The 14,215-nt window shown below is 40.4% G+C and overlaps 10 non-coding genes across 10 annotated transcripts; all 10 read right to left on the bottom strand.

Annotated features, from left to right (window-relative positions):
* Positions 1-1,001: 1,001 nt before the first annotated feature.
* On the bottom strand, positions 1,002-1,082 carry trnas-uga (transfer RNA serine (anticodon UGA)). The gene has a single exon. It is a non-coding gene; the product is annotated as a tRNA-Ser (tRNA).
* A 1,137-nt stretch (positions 1,083-2,219) lies between these two features.
* trnas-uga (transfer RNA serine (anticodon UGA)) lies at positions 2,220-2,301 on the bottom strand. Its single transcript has one exon. It is a non-coding gene; the product is annotated as a tRNA-Ser (tRNA).
* A 1,137-nt stretch (positions 2,302-3,438) lies between these two features.
* trnas-uga (transfer RNA serine (anticodon UGA)) lies at positions 3,439-3,519 on the bottom strand. The gene has a single exon. It is a non-coding gene; the product is annotated as a tRNA-Ser (tRNA).
* Positions 3,520-4,657: 1,138 nt separating this feature from the next.
* Positions 4,658-4,739, bottom strand: trnas-uga (transfer RNA serine (anticodon UGA)). The gene has a single exon. It is a non-coding gene; the product is annotated as a tRNA-Ser (tRNA).
* Positions 4,740-5,876: 1,137 nt separating this feature from the next.
* trnas-uga (transfer RNA serine (anticodon UGA)) lies at positions 5,877-5,957 on the bottom strand. Its single transcript has one exon. It is a non-coding gene; the product is annotated as a tRNA-Ser (tRNA).
* Positions 5,958-8,312: 2,355 nt separating this feature from the next.
* On the bottom strand, positions 8,313-8,394 carry trnas-uga (transfer RNA serine (anticodon UGA)). The gene has a single exon. It is a non-coding gene; the product is annotated as a tRNA-Ser (tRNA).
* Positions 8,395-9,531: 1,137 nt separating this feature from the next.
* Positions 9,532-9,612, bottom strand: trnas-uga (transfer RNA serine (anticodon UGA)). Its single transcript has one exon. It is a non-coding gene; the product is annotated as a tRNA-Ser (tRNA).
* Positions 9,613-10,748: 1,136 nt separating this feature from the next.
* Positions 10,749-10,830, bottom strand: trnas-uga (transfer RNA serine (anticodon UGA)). The gene has a single exon. It is a non-coding gene; the product is annotated as a tRNA-Ser (tRNA).
* Positions 10,831-11,965: 1,135 nt separating this feature from the next.
* trnas-uga (transfer RNA serine (anticodon UGA)) lies at positions 11,966-12,049 on the bottom strand. Its single transcript has one exon. It is a non-coding gene; the product is annotated as a tRNA-Ser (tRNA).
* Positions 12,050-13,186: 1,137 nt separating this feature from the next.
* On the bottom strand, positions 13,187-13,268 carry trnas-uga (transfer RNA serine (anticodon UGA)). The gene has a single exon. It is a non-coding gene; the product is annotated as a tRNA-Ser (tRNA).
* Positions 13,269-14,215: the final 947 nt, after the last annotated feature.

Raw genomic sequence — 14,215 nt, 5'->3', positions numbered from 1 at the left:
TCAAAGGACATGTCCAAGCATTATCCATATCAAGTCCCCAATGACATGTTACAAATAAAGACTGGATTGTCAGAGCGCTGCTGGCAGGGTTCAAACCTCCACTGGGCAACCCCAATGGATTTTGAGTCCAACAATTTAACCATTCTGCAATCACAGCTTTCTGAGGTACCTCACACAAGGACAAAAGTATCCAAATTCAACTGCCTTGTTGAATTTTGTTTCAAGCAAAGTTTAAAAAAGGCAATTTTCTAAGCACTTCAATCGTTGGACGAGCACATAAAGTAAGGACAATTTAAATTCAAAGGAAATATACCCAATTATTAAAGGTCTACTTTATCATCACCCAGTAAGCAGAGTTGAAAACTGTACAGGGAAAATACATAGGACTTCAATTACAATGCTTAAACCACTTAGCCATCACATCAGTAGGAAACTAAGGAAATTGATGAGGAGAAAGCATAAGTGGGCTATATGCTTCAAGCAAGTTAAGAATATGGGTGGGGAGACCCCATTGAAATTCAGGTCCAACGTCTAAAGAACTCGGCCATTGCAGCTGTTGGAATGAAAGTAAAGGGATTGGGATTTGGAAACAGACATCATTGGTGAAAAATGGTAAACTTGATGGCACAACATTTTGATCTTATTGCGCCAAGTAACCTCGGTCCTTTCCAAAGCTGTGAAGGTTGGAAATTTAATGCGCAAGTCAAAAAACTATGTGCAGAGAAAGTACAAGTGGACTATTCACTGAGAATAAGATTTAAAAAGGAGAAGAGGGACCCAATGGGTTTTCAAGTCTGAGGACATACCCGCATGGCTCTCAGAATTTCCATAATAAATCTAATACAAACAAGAGTATGTGTACTGAAGAGACTTTTTGAACTGTTTGCCAATGCAGATATACTCTGAGCACCTGAATCAAAGGACAAGTCCATGCATTAAGCACACTTTATCCATATCAAGTCTCCAATGACATGTTGCAAATAAAGACTAGTTTGTCAAAGCGCTGTGAGCAGGGTTCGAACCTGCGCGGGAGACCCCAATTGATTTCAAGTCCAACGCCTTAACCTCTCGGCCATCACAGCTTCTCCTGTTACCTACAGACCCTTAACCAGTCCACTATCTCGTTCTGTCCATTTTACCTCTAAAGTGACCAGATTATTGCTATTGAAGAGCCTACTTGAAACGTTTGTCATGGAAGATCAATTCTGAGCACTTGAATCAAAGGACATGTCCAAGCATTATCCATATCAAGTCCCCAATGACATGTTACAAATAAAGACTGGATTGTCAGAGCGCTGCTGGCAGGGTTCAAACCTCCACTGGGCAACCCCAATGGATTTTGAGTCCAACAATTTAACCATTCTGCAATCACAGCTTTCTGAGGTACCTCACACAAGGACAAAAGTATCCAAATTCAACTGCCTTGTTGAATTTTGTTTCAAGCAAAGTTTAAAAAAGGCAATTTTCTAAGCACTTCAATCGTTGGACGAGCACATAAAGTAAGGACAATTTAAATTCAAAGGAAATATACCCAATTATTAAAGGTCTACTTTATCATCACCCAGTAAGCAGAGTTGAAAACTGTACAGGGAAAATACATAGGACTTCAATTACAATGCTTAAACCACTTAGCCATCACATCAGTAGGAAACTAAGGAAATTGATGAGGAGAAAGCATAAGTGGGCTATATGCTTCAAGCAAGTTAAGAATATGGGTGGGGAGACCCCATTGAAATTCAGGTCCAACGTCTAAAGAACTCGGCCATTGCAGCTGTTGGAATGAAAGTAAAGGGATTGGGATTTGGAAACAGACATCATTGGTGAAAAATGGTAAACTTGATGGCACAACATTTTGATCTTATTGCGCCAAGTAACCTCGGTCCTTTCCAAAGCTGTGAAGGTTGGAAATTTAATGCGCAAGTCAAAAAACTATGTGCAGAGAAAGTACAAGTGGACTATTCACTGAGAATAAGATTTAAAAAGGAGAAGAGGGACCGAATGGGTTTTCAAGTCTGAGGACATACCCGCATGGCTCTCAGAATTTCCATAATAAATCTAATACAAACAAGAGTATGTGTACTGAAGAGACTTTTTGAACTGTTTGCCAATGCAGATATACTCTGAGCACCTGAATCAAAGGACAAGTCCATGCATTAAGCACACTTTATCCATATCAAGTCTCCAATGACATGTTGCAAATAAAGACTAGTTTGTCAAAGCGCTGTGAGCAGGGTTCGAACCTGCGCGGGGAGACCCCAATGGATTTCAAGTCCAACGCCTTAACCTCTCGGCCATCACAGCTTCTCCTGTTACCTACAGACCCTTAACCAGTCCACTATCTCGTTCTGTCCATTTTACCTCTAAAGTGACCAGATTATTGCTATTGAAGAGCCTACTTGAAACGTTTGTCATGGAAGATCAATTCTGAGCACTTGAATCAAAGGACATGTCCAAGCATTATCCATATCAAGTCCCCAATGACATGTTACAAATAAAGACTGGATTGTCAGAGCGCTGCTGGCAGGGTTCAAACCTCCACTGGGCAACCCCAATGGATTTTGAGTCCAACAATTTAACCATTCTGCAATCACAGCTTTCTGAGGTACCTCACACAAGGACAAAAGTATCCAAATTCAACTGCCTTGTTGAATTTTGTTTCAAGCAAAGTTTAAAAAAGGCAATTTTCTAAGCACTTCAATCGTTGGACGAGCACATAAAGTAAGGACAATTTAAATTCAAAGGAAATATACCCAATTATTAAAGGTCTACTTTATCATCACCCAGTAAGCAGAGTTGAAAACTGTACAGGGAAAATACATAGGACTTCAATTACAATGCTTAAACCACTTAGCCATCACATCAGTAGGAAACTAAGGAAATTGATGAGGAGAAAGCATAAGTGGGCTATATGCTTCAAGCAAGTTAAGAATATGGGTGGGGAGACCCCATTGAAATTCAGGTCCAACGTCTAAAGAACTCGGCCATTGCAGCTGTTGGAATGAAAGTAAAGGGATTGGGATTTGGAAACAGACATCATTGGTGAAAAATGGTAAACTTGATGGCACAACATTTTGATCTTATTGCGCCAAGTAACCTCGGTCCTTTCCAAAGCTGTGAAGGTTGGAAATTTAATGCGCAAGTCAAAAAACTATGTGCAGAGAAAGTACAAGTGGACTATTCACTGAGAATAAGATTTAAAAAGGAGAAGAGAGACCCAATGGGGTTTCAAGTCTGAGGACATACCCGCATGGCTCTCAGAATTTCCATAATAAATCTAATACAAACAAGAGTATGTGTACTGAAGAGACTTTTTGAACTGTTTGCCAATGCAGATATACTCTGAGCACCTGAATCAAAGGACAAGTCCATGCATTAAGCACACTTTATCCATATCAAGTCTCCAATGACATGTTGCAAATAAAGACTAGTTTGTCAAAGCGCTGTGAGCAGGGTTCGAAACTGCGCGGGAGACCCCAATTGATTTCAAGTCCAACGCCTTAACCTCTCGGCCATCACAGCTTCTCCTGTTACCTACAGACCCTTAACCAGTCCACTATCTCGTTCTGTCCATTTTACCTCTAAAGTGACCAGATTATTGCTATTGAAGAGCCTACTTGAAACGTTTGTCATGGAAGATCAATTCTGAGCACTTGAATCAAAGGACATGTCCAAGCATTATCCATATCAAGTCCCCAATGACATGTTACAAATAAAGACTGGATTGTCAGAGCGCTGCTGGCAGGGTTCAAACCTCCACTGGGCAACCCCAATGGATTTTGAGTCCAACAATTTAACCATTCTGCAATCACAGCTTTCTGAGGTACCCTCACACAAGGACAAAAGTATCCAAATTCAACTGCCTTGTTGAATTTTGTTTCAAGCAAAGTTTAAAAAAGGCAATTTTCTAAGCACTTCAATCGTTGGACGAGCACATAAAGTAAGGACAATTTAAATTCAAAGGAAATATACCCAATTATTAAAGGTCTACTTTATCATCACCCAGTAAGCAGAGTTGAAAACTGTACAGGGAAAATACATAGGACTTCAATTACAATGCTTAAACCACTTAGCCATCACATCAGTAGGAAACTAAGGAAATTGATGAGGAGAAAGCATAAGTGGGCTATATGCTTCAAGCAAGTTAAGAATATGGGTGGGGAGACCCCATTGAAATTCAGGTCCAACGTCTAAAGAACTCGGCCATTGCAGCTGTTGGAATGAAAGTAAAGGGATTGGGATTTGGAAACAGACATCATTGGTGAAAAATGGTAAACTTGATGGCACAACATTTTGATCTTATTGCGCCAAGTAACCTCGGTCCTTTCCAAAGCTGTGAAGGTTGGAAATTTAATGCGCAAGTCAAAAAACTATGTGCAGAGAAAGTACAAGTGGACTATTCACTGAGAATAAGATTTAAAAAGGAGAAGAGAGACCCAATGGGGTTTCAAGTCTGAGGACATACCCGCATGGCTCTCAGAATTTCCATAATAAATCTAATACAAACAAGAGTATGTGTACTGAAGAGACTTTTTGAACTGTTTGCCAATGCAGATATACTCTGAGCACCTGAATCAAAGGACAAGTCCATGCATTAAGCACACTTTATCCATATCAAGTCTCCAATGACATGTTGCAAATAAAGACTAGTTTGTCAAAGCGCTGTGAGCAGGGTTCGAACCTGCGCGGGGAGACCCCAATGGATTTCAAGTCCAACGCCTTAACCTCTCGGCCATCACAGCTTCTCCTGTTACCTACAGACCCTTAACCAGTCCACTATCTCGTTCTGTCCATTTTACCTCTAAAGTGACCAGATTATTGCTATTGAAGAGCCTACTTGAAACGTTTGTCATGGAAGATCAATTCTGAGCACTTGAATCAAAGGACATGTCCAAGCATTATCCATATCAAGTCCCCAATGACATGTTACAAATAAAGACTGGATTGTCAGAGCGCTGCTGGCAGGGTTCAAACCTCCACTGGGCAACCCCAATGGATTTTGAGTCCAACAATTTAACCATTCTGCAATCACAGCTTTCTGAGGTACCTCACACAAGGACAAAAGTATCCAAATTCAACTGCCTTGTTGAATTTTGTTTCAAGCAAAGTTTAAAAAAGGCAATTTTCTAAGCACTTCAATCGTTGGACGAGCACATAAAGTAAGGACAATTTAAATTCAAAGGAAATATACCCAATTATTAAAGGTCTACTTTATCATCACCCAGTAAGCAGAGTTGAAAACTGTACAGGGAAAATACATAGGACTTCAATTACAATGCTTAAACCACTTAGCCATCACATCAGTAGGAAACTAAGGAAATTGATGAGGAGAAAGCATAAGTGGGCTATATGCTTCAAGCAAGTTAAGAATATGGGTGGGGAGACCCCATTGAAATTCAGGTCCAACGTCTAAAGAACTCGGCCATTGCAGCTGTTGGAATGAAAGTAAAGGGATTGGGATTTGGAAACAGACATCATTGGTGAAAAATGGTAAACTTGATGGCACAACATTTTGATCTTATTGCGCCAAGTAACCTCGGTCCTTTCCAAAGCTGTGAAGGTTGGAAATTTAATGCGCAAGTCAAAAAACTATGTGCAGAGAAAGTACAAGTGGACTATTCACTGAGAATAAGATTTAAAAAGGAGAAGAGAGACCCAATGGGGTTTCAAGTCTGAGGACATACCCGCATGGCTCTCAGAATTTCCATAATAAATCTAATACAAACAAGAGTATGTGTACTGAAGAGACTTTTTGAACTGTTTGCCAATGCAGATATACTCTGAGCACCTGAATCAAAGGACAAGTCCATGCATTAAGCACACTTTATCCATATCAAGTCTCCAATGACATGTTGCAAATAAAGACTAGTTTGTCAAAGCGCTGTGAGCAGGGTTCGAACCTGCGCGGGAGACCCCAATTGATTTCAAGTCCAACGCCTTAACCTCTCGGCCATCACAGCTTCTCCTGTTACCTACAGACCCTTAACCAGTCCACTATCTCGTTCTGTCCATTTTACCTCTAAAGTGACCAGATTATTGCTATTGAAGAGCCTACTTGAAACGTTTGTCATGGAAGATCAATTCTGAGCACTTGAATCAAAGGACATGTCCAAGCATTATCCATATCAAGTCCCCAATGACATGTTACAAATAAAGACTGGATTGTCAGAGCGCTGCTGGCAGGGTTCAAACCTCCACTGGGCAACCCCAATGGATTTTGAGTCCAACAATTTAACCATTCTGCAATCACAGCTTTCTGAGGTACCTCACACAAGGACAAAAGTATCCAAATTCAACTGCCTTGTTGAATTTTGTTTCAAGCAAAGTTTAAAAAAGGCAATTTTCTAAGCACTTCAATCGTTGGACGAGCACATAAAGTAAGGACAATTTAAATTCAAAGGAAATATACCCAATTATTAAAGGTCTACTTTATCATCACCCAGTAAGCAGAGTTGAAAACTGTACAGGGAAAATACATAGGACTTCAATTACAATGCTTAAACCACTTAGCCATCACATCAGTAGGAAACTAAGGAAATTGATGAGGAGAAAGCATAAGTGGGCTATATGCTTCAAGCAAGTTAAGAATATGGGTGGGGAGACCCCATTGAAATTCAGGTCCAACGTCTAAAGAACTCGGCCATTGCAGCTGTTGGAATGAAAGTAAAGGGATTGGGATTTGGAAACAGACATCATTGGTGAAAAATGGTAAACTTGATGGCACAACATTTTGATCTTATTGCGCCAAGTAACCTCGGTCCTTTCCAAAGCTGTGAAGGTTGGAAATTTAATGCGCAAGTCAAAAAACTATGTGCAGAGAAAGTACAAGTGGACTATTCACTGAGAATAAGATTTAAAAAGGAGAAGAGAGACCCAATGGGGTTTCAAGTCTGAGGACATACCCGCATGGCTCTCAGAATTTCCATAATAAATCTAATACAAACAAGAGTATGTGTACTGAAGAGACTTTTTGAACTGTTTGCCAATGCAGATATACTCTGAGCACCTGAATCAAAGGACAAGTCCATGCATTAAGCACACTTTATCCATATCAAGTCTCCAATGACATGTTGCAAATAAAGACTAGTTTGTCAAAGCGCTGTGAGCAGGGTTAGAAACTGCGCGGGAGACCCCAATTGATTTCAAGTCCAACGCCTTAACCTCTCGGCCATCACAGCTTCTCCTGTTACCTACAGACCCTTAACCAGTCCACTATCTCGTTCTGTCCATTTTACCTCTAAAGTGACCAGATTATTGCTATTGAAGAGCCTACTTGAAACGTTTGTCATGGAAGATCAATTCTGAGCACTTGAATCAAAGGACATGTCCAAGCATTATCCATATCAAGTCCCCAATGACATGTTACAAATAAAGACTGGATTGTCAGAGCGCTGCTGGCAGGGTTCAAACCTCCACTGGGCAACCCCAATGGATTTTGAGTCCAACAATTTAACCATTCTGCAATCACAGCTTTCTGAGGTACCTCACACAAGGACAAAAGTATCCAAATTCAACTGCCTTGTTGAATTTTGTTTCAAGCAAAGTTTAAAAAAGGCAATTTTCTAAGCACTTCAATCGTTGGACGAGCACATAAAGTAAGGACAATTTAAATTCAAAGGAAATATACCCAATTATTAAAGGTCTACTTTATCATCACCCAGTAAGCAGAGTTGAAAACTGTACAGGGAAAATACATAGGACTTCAATTACAATGCTTAAACCACTTAGCCATCACATCAGTAGGAAACTAAGGAAATTGATGAGGAGAAAGCATAAGTGGGCTATATGCTTCAAGCAAGTTAAGAATATGGGTGGGGAGACCCCATTGAAATTCAGGTCCAACGTCTAAAGAACTCGGCCATTGCAGCTGTTGGAATGAAAGTAAAGGGATTGGGATTTGGAAACAGACATCATTGGTGAAAAATGGTAAACTTGATGGCACAACATTTTGATCTTATTGCGCCAAGTAACCTCGGTCCTTTCCAAAGCTGTGAAGGTTGGAAATTTAATGCGCAAGTCAAAAAACTATGTGCAGAGAAAGTACAAGTGGACTATTCACTGAGAATAAGATTTAAAAAGGAGAAGAGAGACCCAATGGGGTTTCAAGTCTGAGGACATACCCGCATGGCTCTCAGAATTTCCATAATAAATCTAATACAAACAACAGTATGTGTACTGAAGAGACTTTTTGAACTGTTTGCCAATGCAGATATACTCTGAGCACCTGAATCAAAGGACAAGTCCATGCATTAAGCACACTTTATCCATATCAAGTCTCCAATGACATGTTGCAAATAAAGACTAGTTTGTCAAAGCGCTGTGAGCAGGGTTCGAACCTGCGCGGGGAGACCCCAATGGATTTCAAGTCCAACGCCTTAACCTCTCGGCCATCACAGCTTCTCCTGTTACCTACAGACCCTTAACCAGTCCACTATCTCGTTCTGTCCATTTTACCTCTAAAGTGACCAGATTATTGCTATTGAAGAGCCTACTTGAAACGTTTGTCATGGAAGATCAATTCTGAGCACTTGAATCAAAGGACATGTCCAAGCATTATCCATATCAAGTCCCCAATGACATGTTACAAATAAAGACTGGATTGTCAGAGCGCTGCTGGCAGGGTTCAAACCTCCACTGGGCAACCCCAATGGATTTTGAGTCCAACAATTTAACCATTCTGCAATCACAGCTTTCTGAGGTACCTCACACAAGGACAAAAGTATCCAAATTCAACTGCCTTGTTGAATTTTGTTTCAAGCAAAGTTTAAAAAAGGCAATTTTCTAAGCACTTCAATCGTTGGACGAGCACATAAAGTAAGGACAATTTAAATTCAAAGGAAATATACCCAATTATTAAAGGTCTACTTTATCATCACCCAGTAAGCAGAGTTGAAAACTGTACAGGGAAAATACATAGGACTTCAATTACAATGCTTAAACCACTTAGCCATCACATCAGTAGGAAACTAAGGAAATTGATGAGGAGAAAGCATAAGTGGGCTATATGCTTCAAGCAAGTTAAGAATATGGGTGGGGAGACCCCATTGAAATTCAGGTCCAACGTCTAAAGAACTCGGCCATTGCAGCTGTTGGAATGAAAGTAAAGGGATTGGGATTTGGAAACAGACATCATTGGTGAAAAATGGTAAACTTGATGGCACAACATTTTGATCTTATTGCGCCAAGTAACCTCGGTCCTTTCCAAAGCTGTGAAGGTTGGAAATTTAATGCGCAAGTCAAAAAACTATGTGCAGAGAAAGTACAAGTGGACTATTCACTGAGAATAAGATTTAAAAAGGAGAAGAGAGACCCAATGGGGTTTCAAGTCTGAGGACATACCCACATGGCTCTCAGAATTTCCATAATAAATCTAATACAAACAACAGTATGTGTACTGAAGAGACTTTTTGAACTGTTTGCCAATGCAGATATACTCTGAGCACCTGAATCAAAGGACAAGTCCATGCATTAAGCACACTTTATCCATATCAAGTCTCCAATGACATGTTGCAAATAAAGACTAGTTTGTCAAAGCGCTGTGAGCAGGGTTCGAACCTGCGCGGGAGACCCCAATGGATTTCAAGTCCAACGCCTTAACCTCTCGGCCATCACAGCTTCTCCTGTTACCTACAGACCCTTAACCAGTCCACTATCTCGTTCTGTCCATTTTACCTCTAAAGTGACCAGATTATTGCTATTGAAGAGCCTACTTGAAACGTTTGTCATGGAAGATCAATTCTGAGCACTTGAATCAAAGGACATGTCCAAGCATTATCCATATCAAGTCCCCAATGACATGTTACAAATAAAGACTGGATTGTCAGAGCGCTGCTGGCAGGGTTCAAACCTCCACTGGGCAACCCCAATGGATTTTGAGTCCAACAATTTAACCATTCTGCAATCACAGCTTTCTGAGGTACCTCACACAAGGACAAAAGTATCCAAATTCAACTGCCTTGTTGAATTTTGTTTCAAGCAAAGTTTAAAAAGGCAATTTTCTAAGCACTTCAATCGTTGGACGAGCACATAAAGTAAGGACAATTTAAATTCAAAGGAAATATACCCAATTATTAAAGGTCTACTTTATCATCACCCAGTAAGCAGAGTTGAAAACTGTACAGGGAAAATACATAGGACTTCAATTACAATGCTTAAACCACTTAGCCATCACATCAGTAGGAAACTAAGGAAATTGATGAGGAGAAAGCATAAGTGGGCTATATGCTTCAAGCAAGTTAAGAATATGGGTGGGGAGACCCCATTGAAATTCAGGTCCAACGTCTAAAGAACTCGGCCATTGCAGCTGTTGGAATGAAAGTAAAGGGATTGGGATTTGGAAACAGACATCATTGGTGAAAAATGGTAAACTTGATGGCACAACATTTTGATCTTATTGCGCCAAGTAACCTCGGTCCTTTCCAAAGCTGTGAAGGTTGGAAATTTAATGCGCAAGTCAAAAAACTATGTGCAGAGAAAGTACAAGTGGACTATTCACTGAGAATAAGATTTAAAAAGGAGAAGAGAGACCCAATGGGGTTTCAAGTCTGAGGACATACCCACATGGCTCTCAGAATTTCCATAATAAATCTAATACAAACAACAGTATATGTACTGAAGAGACTTTTTGAACTGTTTGCCAATGCAGATATACTCTGAGCACCTGAATCAAAGGACAAGTCCATGCATTAAGCACACTTTATCCATATCAAGTCTCCAATGACATGTTGCAAATAAAGACTAGTTTGTCAAAGCGCTGTGAGCAGGGTTCGAACCTGCGCGGGGAGACCCCAATGGATTTCAAGTCCAACGCCTTAACCTCTCGGCCATCACAGCTTCTCCTGTTATCTACAGACCCTTAACCAGTCCACTATCTCGTTCTGTCCATTTTACCTCTAAAGTGACCAGATTATTGCTATTGAAGAGCCTACTTGAAAAGTTTGTCATGGAAGATCAATTCTGAGCACTTGAATCAAAGGACATGTCCAAGCATTATCCACATCAAGTCCCCAATGACATGTTACAAATAAAGACTGGATTGTCAGAGCGCTGCTGGCAGGGTTCAAACCTCCACTGGGCAACCCCAATGGATTTTGAGTCCAACAATTTAACCATTCTGCAATCACAGCTTTCTGAGGTACCTCACACAAGGACAAAAGTATCCAAATTCAACTGCCTTGTTGAATTTTGTTTCAAGCAAAGTTTAAAAAAGGCAATTTTCTAAGCACTTCAATCGTTGGACGAGCACATAAAGTAAGGACAATTTAAATTCAAAGGAAATATACCCAATTATTAAAGGTCTACTTTATCATCACCCAGTAAGCAGAGTTGAAAACTGTACAGGGAAAATACATAGGACTTCAATTACAATGCTTAAACCACTTAGCCATCACATCAGTAGGAAACTAAGGAAATTGATGAGGAGAAAGCATAAGTGGGCTATATGCTTCAAGCAAGTTAAGAATATGGGTGGGGAGACCCCATTGAAATTCAGGTCCAACGTCTAAAGAACTCGGCCATTGCAGCTGTTGGAATGAAAGTAAAGGGATTGGGATTTGGAAACAGACATCAATGGTGAAAAATGGTAAACTTGATGACACAACATTTTGATCTTATTGCGCCAAGTAACCTCGGTCCTTTCCAAAGCTGTGAAGGTTGGAAATTTAATGCGCAAGTCAAAAAACTATGTGCAGAGAAAGTACAAGTGGACTATTCACTGAGAATAAGATTTAAAAAGGAGAAGAGAGACCCAATGGGGTTTCAAGTCTGAGGACATACCCACATGGCTCTCAGAATTTCCATAATAAATCTAATACAAACAACAGTATATGTACTGAAGAGACTTTTTGAACTGTTTGCCAATGCAGATATACTCTGAGCACCTGAATCAAAGGACAAGTCCATGCATTAAGCACACTTTATCCATATCAAGTCTACAATGACATGTTGCAAATAAAGACTAGTTTGTCAAAGCTCTGTGAACAGGGTTCGAACCTGCGCGGGGAGACCCCAATGGATTTCAAGTCCAACGCCTTAACCTCTCGGCCATCACAGCTTCTCCTGTTATCTACAGACCCTTAACCAGTCAACTATCTCGTTCTGTCCATTTTACCTCTAAAGTGACCAGATTATTGCTATTGAAGAGCCTACTTGAAAAGTTTGTCATGGAAGATCAATTCTGAGCACTTGAATCAAAGGACATGTCCAAGCATTATCCATATCAAGTCCCCAATGACATGTTACAAATAAAGACTGGATTGTCAGAGCGCTGCTGGCAGGGTTCAAACCTCCACTGTGCAACCCCAATGGATTTTGAGTCCAACAATTTAACCATTCTGCAATCACAGCTTTCTGAGGTACCTCACACAAGGACAAAAGTATCCAAATTCAACTGCCTTGTTGAATTTTGTTTCAAGCAAAGTTTAAAAAAGGCAATTTTCTAAGCACTTCAATCGGTGGACGAGCACATAAAGTAAGGACAATTTAAATTCAAAGGAAATATACCCAATTATTAAAGGTCTACTTTATCATCACCCAGTAAGCAGAGTTGAAAACTGTACAGGGAAAATACATAGGACTTCAATTACAATGCTTAAACCACTTAGCCATCACATCAGTAGGAAACTAAGGAAATTGATGAGGAGAAAGCATAAGTGGGCTATATGCTTCAAGCAAGTTAAGAATATGGGTGGGGAGACCCCATTGAAATTCAGGTCCAACGTCTAAAGAACTCGGCCATTGCAGCTGTTGGAATGAAAGTAAAGGGATTGGGATTTGGAAACAGACATCATTGGTGAAAAATGGTAAACTTGATGACACAACATTTTGATCTTATTGCGCCAAGTAACCTCGGTCCTTTCCAAAGCTGTGAAGGTTGGAAATTTAATGCGCAAGTCAAAAAACTATGTGCAGAGAAAGTACAAGTGGACTATTCACTGAGAATAAGATTTAAATAGGAGAAGAGAGACCCAATGGGGTTTCAAGTCTGAGGACATACCCACATGGCTCTCAGAATTTCCATAATAAATCTAATACAAACAACAGTATATGTACTGAAGAGACTTTTTGAACTGTTTGCCAATGCAGATATACTCTGAGCACCTGAATCAAAGGACAAGTCCATGCATTAAGCACACTTTACCCATATCAAGTCTCCAAGGACATGTTGCAAATAAAGACTAGTTTGTCAAAGCGCTGTGAGCAGGGTTCGAACCTGCGCGGGGAGACCCCAATGGATTTCAAGTCCAACGCCTTAACCTCTCGGCCATCACAGCTTCTCCTGCTATCTACAGACCCTTAACCAGTCCACTATCTCGTTCTGTCCATTTTACCTCTAAAGTGACCAGATTATTGCTATTGAAGAGCCTACTTGAAAAGTTTGTCATGGAAGATCAATTCTGAGCACTTGAATCAAAGGACATGTCCAAGCATTATCCATATCAAGTCCCCAATGACATGTTACAAATAAAGACTGGATTGTCAGAGCGCTGCTGGCAGGGTTCAAACCTCCACTGGGCAACCCCAATGGATTTTGAGTCCAACAATTTAACCATTCTGCAATCACAGCTTTCTGAGGTACCTCACACAAGGACAAAAATTCAAAGTATCCAAATTCAACTGCCTTGTTGAATCACAATTTGTTTTAGCAAGCAAAGTTTAAAAAGGCAATTTTCTAAGCACTTCAATCGTTGGACGAGCACATAAAGTAAGGACAATTTAAATTCAAAGGAAATATACCCAATTTGTCATGTCTTGTTATGTCTGTTCCTGTCCTTTCTCTTCATTCTCTCTCTCTGCTGGTCTTTTTAGGTTACCTTCTCTGTCTCTCATCCCTCAGCTGTTCTACATTTCCCCTAACTAGCTCATTCTCTCTTTCCCCACCTGTTCTCTCTTCCCCCTCTGATTAGGTCTCTATTTCTTTCTCTGTTCCTGCTACTTTCAGTGTCTGATTCTTGTTTGTGTTTTTTGATGCCAGAAGCAAGCTGTCGTCTCGTTTGCTTCCACCTTGTCCTGTCCTGTCGGAGTCTGCATGGCAGGTGCAACCTGCATTATACTACGTTCTTTTTGTTCCATTGACTACGTTGGAAGAGGATTTATGCCATTCCTGTTTTTTATTAAAGAACTCTGTTTTCTGTTAAAACCGCGTTTGGGTCTTCACTCAAGTTCACAACAGAAGAATCAGACCAAGAATGGACCCAGCGGCTCCGGACCCTTTTCACTC

The sequence above is a fragment of the Oncorhynchus masou genome, chromosome 15, assembly GCF_036934945.1.
Source record: "Oncorhynchus masou masou isolate Uvic2021 chromosome 15, UVic_Omas_1.1, whole genome shotgun sequence".
NCBI lineage: Eukaryota > Metazoa > Chordata > Actinopteri > Salmoniformes > Salmonidae > Oncorhynchus > Oncorhynchus masou.
The sequence above is the reverse complement of the archived record's forward strand: the minus strand, read 5'-3'. Positions and strand labels throughout refer to the sequence as shown.